The sequence below is a fragment of the Triturus cristatus genome, chromosome 1_2 (assembly GCF_964204655.1).
Source record: "Triturus cristatus chromosome 1_2, aTriCri1.1, whole genome shotgun sequence".
Lineage (NCBI taxonomy): Eukaryota > Metazoa > Chordata > Amphibia > Caudata > Salamandridae > Triturus > Triturus cristatus.
In genome coordinates this window covers 541,112,054-541,122,242 of record NC_140580.1, presented here as the reverse complement: position 1 = coordinate 541,122,242, position 10,189 = coordinate 541,112,054, and the positions used below count along the sequence as shown (strand labels likewise).

The 10,189-nt window shown below is 49.9% G+C and overlaps 1 protein-coding gene across 2 annotated transcripts in view; it reads left to right on the top strand.

Moving 5' to 3' along the window:
• Positions 1–2,862: 2,862 nt before the first annotated feature.
• LOC146867586 (zinc finger matrin-type protein 4-like) overlaps positions 2,863–10,189 on the top strand; it is a 1,117,486-nt gene continuing 1,110,159 nt past the window's right edge. For both annotated transcript variants that reach the window (XM_085606365.1, XM_085606363.1), the window contains exon 1: positions 2,863–3,244. The gene's annotated coding sequence lies outside the window, so the exon portion shown is untranslated. The remainder of the gene's footprint in view (positions 3,245–10,189) is intronic.

Sequence of the window (10,189 nt, the reverse complement as noted above, 5' to 3'; positions counted from 1 at the left end):
CAAGTTATTTTCCAATGAGGCCGGACTCACAACAGTGAATAAAAGAAAATGGTGCCCCCCTCCCCCTGTGCAAATTGTGCTCAGGTCTTGAGAATGAGATTTATTTAGAGCAACACCTCTGAATCATGTGTGCTCAACCGTAAATGTCAAATATAGTGCACTGAGCGGTATAGCCAATGTCTAGTGCCCTTGGTTTGGGCAACCGTGTGTTCCCCTGTGGGCTTTACCCCCTCCCCAAATGAGGGTCATGTCACCGAGTGTAAGTAACTATGCCAGGAGGAAAACAAGGAGGGACAACGAAAATTGCAAGCGACAACACAACATTCCTGCAAAAAATCCTAACTGCAAAACATCCCTGCATATATATGCATATATTAATCACCTCGAATAGCAGTTATTGTGTCTTTCTTGGGCATAGTGTAAAACACATTAGCAAAGGACGATCTAATTTTCACGTGGGAAAACTTGTTCTGCAGTTTTTTCTGGTTGAAATACAAAATAAACATCTGTTTCATGGGCTTCCCGGTATTTTGAGGTACATTAAGGAATGCATAAAAGCCGATAATTTGCTTTCTGCCATTAAATCGCTCTAAATGGAGTCATCTGTTAGGTTCACACTTCTCTTTAATGCAGCATTAGCATCCATAATTCACTTTTAAGTTGTTACCAAGCAAGGGTACAGTCCGTGTGCTTCTCTGTGTTATTTTCTTTCGTCTTTTTTAATGATTTTATTTACATTTTCCTTTATGGCGAGAACTTTTTCTTCCTTTTTTGCTATATGAATTATCTCTTTTTCGCGTATTTCTTCTTTTTCTTCATTTTCCAGTATCTCGTGCAAAGCTGAAGGAATATCAGACGAACCCGTGAAGGGAAGGTTCGTGCTTTCTTGGACACGTGGACGTGACATTCTTCTAACAATAATGTGCCTCAGAGGAAGCCACGACAGCACTGTCTCCTGTTCCAGTTTACACCGTGAACTTCCTCGACCAAGATAAAACACAGATGAAATATTGGCTCCAAGGGCCTTCTTAGGATGGTTGGACACGCATTGGATATATCGATCGACGCATTAAAAAGCCGTATAGACCCGTCATTAACATGGCATCCTACAGAGACCCGGCCGAGGGCTGTTTGTAGTCGGTAAATAAGCCTGGGCGCAGCCAGCCCTCTCATCTCCATTTAGACTACAAGGCTGTTGTGGCAGAGGGGCAGTGCGGGTTTGTGCGGGCTTTAAGCGCTTGTTTGCAAGTGTCGCATCTTGTCCTGTGCTTCACCGCGTCCCTTAATGCCTGTTCTCTTTAGTGTGAGAAGGACGCGTTCCCTTCCACCGAGCCCCTGGGTGCGGGGCGTCTCTGTGTTCAATGGGGGCTTTTTGGGGACAGCCAACCGCATGGGAGGCTTGCACCCCTGTGGTTTCTGGTCAGTGGTGCGGCCCGGGCCCAATTTGGGCTCTTCTCTCGGGAGTCGATACAGATAAGGGGCGGGTAAGGGTCCGTGCGGCAACAGGGGGTCAGGCAGCATCCACGGACAAGCCAGAGGGGTGAGGTCGTCAGAAGCAGTGACCATTCATTCTAACTACTTCAGCACCTGGCCACGAGAACAGCTCCCGCGCAGGGCGAGCTGAGATAAAGCAGGTCCTGGAAAGTGGCTGGCAGGCGAGCAGGGGGGAGTCGCGAGGGGTAGGAGGAAGTAGAGGGAATCTGAGGTAAGAGCTGACAGCAGAGGAGACCCCGGGAACCGAGAGAAGAGGGTATAGGGTCAGAGGAAAAACCTGAGGAAACTGAGAGGAGGTGATGGGCGGAGGGGAGGCCCGAGGGTCTGGAACTAAGAAAAGGGGAACGAGGAGACCTGAGGGGCAGAAGCAGAAGAGCTTAAGGGCAGTGGTATATCGAAGGTCCCTATTGCGGAAGAGTGAGACTGCCACCCTACTCTCAGTTTGTATGAAGATGAGCCTTCACTGGGGTACACAGGGCATCTTGCTACCCGGGGTCACTACACCTAATGCACTGTTGATACCGACGTCTCGTGAACGAGGCGTGGGCACTGGCAGAGGCGCACGGAAGACCCAAGGGGAACTGGGCGTGTGCAGGACAGAGTGCATGGTGGGGGCAGGTGCTTAGAGTTGGATGCTGAAAGTTCTGCAGTGACGCGCTGGAGGTGAAGGGAGCAACACAGAGGGCGTCTTCTGGAGGGATCTTCTAACGCAAGTGAGAGAGAGCCGAGTGTGGGCACAGCTGGGGACACCGATAGGAAGCCACAGGGGGCATCGAGGGAGGAGCTAAGGAGGGAGAGGTGGGCAGGGAGCAAGAGAGGGCGGGGAGAGGTGGGTAGAGCCCAGCAGGAGGAAAGTGTTGGCTCGCCAAACAGGCGGGGGCAGCTGCAGAAGCGGAGCACGTGAAGCCCGCTACACAGGAGAGTGGAAGTGAGACTTCGCGGCATCTACTGGACGCAAGGACGCTGTACTGAGCACACACCCGGCACCAACCACTGCCACCCTCCACGAGCGTGTAAACAGAGACTGACAGCAGCACGCTCCCAGACACCAGCAGAGCCCTGACCTATAGACACTCTGACCTTCTCATCTCGCCACATACCTCCTTTACAGAGACCCTGACCCCAGCGCAGAGTCTGAACAGACTGCACTAGGAGACCACTCCAGACCTCTCTTGCTGCCCAGAACCCTGACACAACAGAGCTCCCGAACCAACCACGCGCCCTGCGGTGGCAGTACAGACCCGAGGCCAGAGCACGAGCCCCGGGCATCCTCCCTGGGTGATCTCAAACTATCCCCAGCACAGGCGGGAGAGGGGCGCCTGTGGTAGCTTCAGTGTGGACCATTTCTAGGGGGCGGGGCAAGGGGCGGGGCGATCTCAATGCACCTCAATTGACACGAGCACAGTCTCTGACAATCAACACCCCTAGTAGCACACAGCTGACTCCAGGACAGGTGGACTTCCGTAGTAGCGTCAACAAGGATACTGTGGCATTTTCAAACTACTCTCCAGCACCACCCCAGCCGCAGCAGCACCGAGCTCCTGGCCTGCCGTGGAGTCTCGGGCACTAACGTCACTTCATCGCCAGTCTCCCGCGAGCGGTCCACGCACCCCTGGACCTGTGCCGTGCACGGGGGTCGGTGCCGGAGCATCACTGCGGCTCGGAGGCTATCGAGAGAGCACCGGAGCTGGCGCCGAGGCCGAGCAGTCTGCCCGGGACAGGATCACACAGAGCTCCGCAGGAAGGCGAGGTGCGTCCCGTCCATTTTTGGTGTCTGGGGGCGGCGGAGCGGTGTCACCGACCTTCACTCCTTTCCCGGGTCCCCCAGATGTGAGTCTGCTCTCTCGGGGTCTCACAGATCAGGGAACCTGGTACCAAGACTGGGGTATCTCGGTGTCCCTGGTGCCGCCCGGGGAGCCCTGTTCCTGCTTGTTGGCCCAGCTGTGAGTCCCTCTTGCCCGGTGGGGGGGGAGGGGGGGGGGTGCAGCCTCAGTGTCATTGGCCGCACTGGGGACGGCAGCTGGGGGTCTCGGGGGCAGGTGGGGGACCTTTGTATCTGGTTTGGGGCAGCTCGGGGTCCCTGGTAATCGGCGTGAGGCAGCTTGGGGTCCTTGCTTTCTCGGAGACTTTTCATCCTTGGTGTCCCGGAGCTCAGAGTCCTTGCTACCCGGTGCCTGGCTCATTGGAGTCTCTGGTATATGACATTGGAGAGCTCGGGACCCCCGGTACCTGCAGGGGACACACCAGGGTCTTTGCCTCCCCTGGGTCCTACTCCACCGGATCTGAAGTGCGCTGCCCCCTCTTCCGGATTCGGATCCTTTCTGCACGCACCTCTGCTTGTGGCTATGACGCCCTGCTGATGGACGACTCCCGGGCTTAAGGCCAGTCTCTGAGTGTAATCACAGCCCACCCACTGCCCACAGCACACATAAACTCAGGCTGTAGCTGCCAAGCGGCCCCACGCCACGTGTCACACCCTCATCTAACTTCAGGCCAAGCCATCATTAAACTCCTTTCTGATACTGCAGCTTCTATTTGTACAATATATGTATAGATTCTAAAGCCCCAGCAAGAAATTTGCTGTGGCCTAAAAAGCCAGAACTGGCCCTGTTCAATTTAGCCTACAAGGCTCCTGCTCTCCCTCGCTTCTCTTCTGGCGCTGCTGTCCTTCTGTTCCCAGTGGCTCCTGCTCACATACACTTCTCTCAGGTTCTGCTCACCCTCAGTTCCCTGAGGCTTGAACTCACTCTCCGGTCACTAATGTACTCCCTACTCACCTGCATGACCGCAAAAGATGCAGCTCATACAAGTGGCAGAGGTGTATGTACACATATCGCCTACAGGGATATGTGAAACTGCTCTAGGAGATCTATTTCTGCATATTTGGTGTGCAGGACAGGATTGAGGTGCAGTAGTGAGTGCACTTCCTGCACATATTATGCACATACCTGGATTAAGATGCACTGGCCGAGTCGTGCGTGTATAGTGTACATGCAGGTGAAGGCTGAGGTACTGGTATTATGGACAACTATGGAAGCTACGAATGAGTTGTACAGACAGCTGTGTGTGCACTGGCGGCTAAGAACAGCTCAGAATAGAGGTGCACTGGTAGAGCTGTGGATATGTGCAGATCGAGGTGCACAGATCAAGCTTCTGTGCCCAGGGTAATTACAGACCACTCAGAAGGCGCACTGGCAGACCTGCGTGTGCTCACTGTACATGTGTGTTAGGACTGTGGTGCTCTGACTGAGTTGTGTGCACAGGGGTATGTGCAAATCATTGGGACAAAATGATAGAACCGTGCATGTGCAGTGCACATGCAGTTCAGAAGCGTGTGTGTGCACATGGGAAGCCCTGTGAGTCCATGCGACGAATGGAGTCAAAGGGCACTATACACAAGATGCAGGGTGGGCACCTCACTCTAGCGCCTTAGAACAGTCCCCAGTCCTAATCTTTTCATCAGCTTTTATGTGTGTTATTACAATTACTTAAATAGAAGCAAAGCAAGACTGCCAACACCCAGAATGCATGTCGATCACATCAGGGCTGGAAACTGTCCATAATGACCCGAAAGGAGGTGGTCTCCCCCTCACTGGTCCTCAGGGCGTCCTTCCTATTCCCGGGTGCACTCTTGACAGGCTCCCTATGCTATGAGCGAGTAGCTCATCCAGTCGTGTTTTTTTCGTATTATTTGACCTGTCACCTCCTTTGACCCTTTATGAAAACAGGATTTCTAGTCCAGTCGTGCACAGAAAACCGTGGACTGGATGAGTTACTCACCTGGAAAACTTGAGGCTCTGAGTGAAGCTGGCGCGGCTGCTGCAAATCAGAGACAGACCTGGCGCGCGGGGGAGCTCGGGCAGCACGCGCCCGTTGGCCGCGCGCGCTCCACGGGACTCCTCCCAGCCGGAGCCGCCCTGGGGGGACCTGGTGCCGTCCTACAGGGACAGCGCCTGAGACCGGGCAAGTTGTACCCGAGGCTGGCAACAGGGCTGAAGTTCAGCACACAAGTTTTATGTCTCTCTTCGTGCACGAGGAATTTGATCACGGAGAGCAAAATATTTACTTTGGAAGAACATTTGACACATTGACAGCAGGTGCCTTTCTTTATGCTTCACGTGTCTCAGGGTCGCATCACTCCGCGGAAGCGAATGTGTAGATTAGGATTCAATTAGCTCTATGCCTGAACTGCGCGTACCCAGAGTTCCCGCTTAATGAGAGGCTCCTACCAGCTGCCTGCAGGATATATTGTGTACACAGGTCGTGCGTAGCTATCATTAGTGCAGCGGGTACAGTGATAGCGGGACCCGTGGGTGCGACAGTCTATGTTAACCAATCAATAGTTACGTTTTTGTTTACTGACAACCGCGGGGAGCTGTCCACTTTCCTTCCTTTAATTAGGAACCACCGTGCCCTTGCTCTGTCACTACATGTATAGACATATGTGCTAAGTGTCGAGTCAGACTCGTTAGCCATTCCTGCCTTTTTAACCAAAATCATATTGCTTGGCAGATTTAGTAGCCTAGAACTGCACACCATAGTGGAACTAAATTTCCCAGAATGCAACAACCTGTCAAGGAAACTACAACTACTTGTATATACCACACATGGCATCCCTTTATAAAAAGAACACCCCCCCTCCCCCATTAACGTTTCAGAGGGAGACACCTGGGTCAGGATTGCGGGTTAATTCATTGACATTCTCTACACCATGCTCATCCCAGTTTGCTTTGATTGTTTTACAGCCACACAGGTATCTGTTGATGTGAAAGGGCCTATGTTTAAATCCGCCCCCCCCCCCCCTGGGAGAAGTGCATGGCGTTAGGAGCTGTCGGAATAATAATGTAGGTCATGGACTAAGAGCACCTTTACCGAAGCAAGGGGGTCAGTGTGTGCTATAAGTGGAAAGGGGCCTTTGGTAAATTAGTTCAGTAGAAGTAAGATAGCGCAGCAGGTTGAATGCTAGTTTCTGAGATGTGCGTGCGTTATAGTTGCATAAATACATAACCCACTTAACGTTCTTTGGATGTAAGTGTGGCATACTTAGCAGATGTTCAATAATGTAGCTACTGAGAAGGGGTTAAGTTATTCTGTTAATTCGTACAAGCACCCTACGTTTAGTACGTTTTGTTAATAATGCAGCTTTAAACAGTGTTGACCCCACATTAAAAAAAAAACCATAAACCCTTTTTTTTGTCATGCCTGCAATAATTTTGGAGTGATTGTTCTGCCTAGATCACCGCTAGAACCATGGGCTATTTTGGTGCATATGGGAATTCACATGAACGAGTAAAACCAAGGCTGATAAGATACATGCAGTTTGTTTACTATCAGGGTAGAGTACAATTCCCTTTGTCCTGGGTGAAAAATGATGGACTGGAATGCACCGTGCGATTTCTAGTGGCTGAGATTAATCCAAGTATTCCATCCATCACTTTGATGTTAGTTGCAGTAGACATCCTAAGCGCCATGAGCATGCAAGACCTGACAAATTGACAATCTTTAACTGTTTGTGGGGCTGGAGGCAGGGTCGGATTGGGACCAAAAATAGACCTTGGCAGCCCCAAAATAGTGGGCCACATTTGAGGAGCGCAACCTTTCACAAAACATCGCTTGGTTAGTATCAGGAGGCTAATTTTGGGAGAAATGTTTGGTGCGTTTTAAAGTTTGTAGAGTCAGTAGCATTGGTGAAGACTCGAAACACCGTAGCTGTAATAACTGAATGCTTATCTCAGTCTCAACACCTTGTACAAGGTTGCAAGAATCCCACTCCCAATCAACTAGGTCCTTGGCGCTGATTATAACATTAATCAGAAATCTAGAACAAAGCCAAGGGGTTAGGTCAGGATTAGGGGTGAGCGGAATTTGCGTAGTCGCGTTACGCAAAGCTCCGCGAAATGGTCAAAAATCTCAGCGAACACGCAAAAGTTCTGCAAACACGCGGAATTGCTTGTTCCGCCCGTTTGCGATGCTTTTTTCCTGATCGCGAACGCTGTTTTCGGGCTCGGGGAGAAATATCTCGCAAACACGCATTTTGAAAGCGTGAACAAGTAAATAATTCCGCAAAGCTACGGATCGTGGAATTTTTGGCAATTCCGCATTCTCTGCGGAACCCTAAACTACCCAAATTCCGCGAGCGGAACGGAATTTACCGCCCAGGCCTAGTCAGGATCTCCGGGAAAAGAGCCTACAATGCCAAAAGAAAGAGAAAAGGCTGCTCTGAAATCCCTCATCTTGATGATTCACTACATAGGAGTTTCCCAGAATAAAACCTGTCATTTTCAGTGGAGCTCGCACTTGTTTCTGCACCCTTTTTCATAATGCCAGTGATTAATCATAACCTATTATTCACTAGTATAATAAAAGATATGCCCACCCTTGCTGCCGCCTGAGGCATTAAATCAGTCTGATGGCTGTCAAAGGCGCACAGAGGAACCTGCAGCAGCCATCAGTGAGACTGACCAGGACTAGCAAAGTCCTAGCCTTGGCCTCTGGATCCTGCCAGGCCTAAAGACTTCCGCATTAGTGACATGCTGTAGTGTCACTGGTACAGGTAGCCCATGGCGCGTTTATGGTAATCTCTACCATGCCTAGGGCTATCCATCAGTCATGCTGTCAGCTCATCCTCTCCCATCTGATCACAGGGGTGAGGGGTTGGCAAGAACGTCACTCACCGCACCCCACCTTATGACAAGATGAGGTGGGAAGGCAAGAAATGAACAGCTATAGCCTATGCATCACTGTACAGACTCCAACTCGGTGCTTGACTTCTCAAGGCTGGAAGAAGCTGTGCACCTGCCCTGAAAGTCTACCCAGTACCATCAGCTGAAGCACAACAAAGTAAACTAAAACCCTGTGAAATGTTGTGTGAGACTGTATGTGTGTGTGTATGAGTGATAGTGTAACTAAGTGAGTTTGATTGAGTCAGCGGGAGTGGGAATAGGTGAGATTAATTTAGAATTAGAGAGTGAGTAAAAGTGAGTGCAAGTGAGTGTGAGCTAAAGAGACTCAGGGAGTGAGAATGTAGAAGGATGATGGAGATAATTCTTGGTATATGATGTACTTAGGTAAAATGCAGACACATATGCTGTAATTCTTGGCATATGGGACAGCTGTGGTAAAATGCTGGTGTTGACATACTGGATATCATTCTTGGTACACGGGGAACCTATGGAAAAATGCAGGCACTGGCATATTGGAGGTAGTTCTTGGCATATGGGATGGGACCTGGCAGAATGCTTGTGATGGCACACTAGAGGTAATTTGTTGTCTATGGGACACCAGTGGTAAAATGCTGTCACTGACATATTGGAGATCCTTCTTGGCATTTGGCACACATATAGAAAATGCTGGTGCTACCATACTCAAGATATTTCTGCGGGTTAGGGAGGACGACCATGGCATATTGGGCGGGGGACGCAGGCAACCACAACACAATTCTGGCCTTGACATGCTAGTGGTAATTTTGACCTATAGGTCAACCATCATATATACGTGGAGGCATTTAATGGCAACATTCTGCCAGTGGTATACTTTATGCATTGTTTGCATTAACAGGGTGCCCATGGCAAATAGGACCCATTCATTCCAAAATTCTAGGCCTGACACATGAAAGTAATTATTAACATGCAGGGGCACCCACTGCACGTTTTGAATTAAATGGGATCAACTCCAGAGGAGAGTCTGTCTTCATTGACTTGGAACTCCTTTAAAGTACCTCAGTATTTAATAAGCGCACTTTGAGAGGCAGTGGATTTTGAGAAAGTTTATGTGAAAATTCAGCTTTAAAATACACAATTTGACCCTGTTTTAAAAAAATACAATTTAGGGGAAGACACCAACTGGGAACCTTCCTTGAAGTAGGGCATAATTGCTTTGCTTGCTCACTGGAATTCAGAGCAAGTATTACACCACTCCTCTTTCAAAGCAGCCTTTTGACATTGTTCAACCCCTGTATTTAAGGGACAGGTATCATTTATTTTGTATTTAATTTCTTTTATAGCACTATGTGTCCCAGTGTAGGGTGTCATAGCGTTTTACAACACTCACATATTGTACACAGAAAATGAATCATATAAGTCTGTAAATCAATTTATGGGCAATGTTTCATAAGACAATGAGGGCTACAAAGTGTAAAAGTAGCATATCTTCCATATTGGTTGACATTATATGATAAGAGTGCTTGGTCTGGTGAAACACAGACAAGAATTAAAACATTACGCAAAGGCTGAGGTTGTCTGCACTAATTAGACTTTGGGCCTGATTAGGATGTCCGGCGCTTTTGCGGCAGTCAGGAGATCGGTCGATGAGCATACGGCGGTCCGACCACCGTATTTGGATTTGATCACTGAGATGGTGGTCGGACAGTCATCGGTACCACAAAGGGGGCATGCTGTGGCCTTAGAAAAGGGCCGCAGCACATGCTGCCACCATGCAGCACCTCCTACACATCCGTGTACTATGTGCCATGCACTATGTCATGCATGGTACATGGTGCATGGAGGTAAGTAGGGGCACTACATGTGCCCCCAGGGACACTTTACAATGGCCTATGACTGCTGGGAGCCCTCTTTGCCCCCCGATCCCTTTCCAACAACCTTTTAATGGCAGGGTTCCTGCCATAAAAAGGCTGTCGGAAAGGGATATCATAATCCCGATGGCAGTGCCTGCCTCGGCACAGCTGCCATTCTGGGAT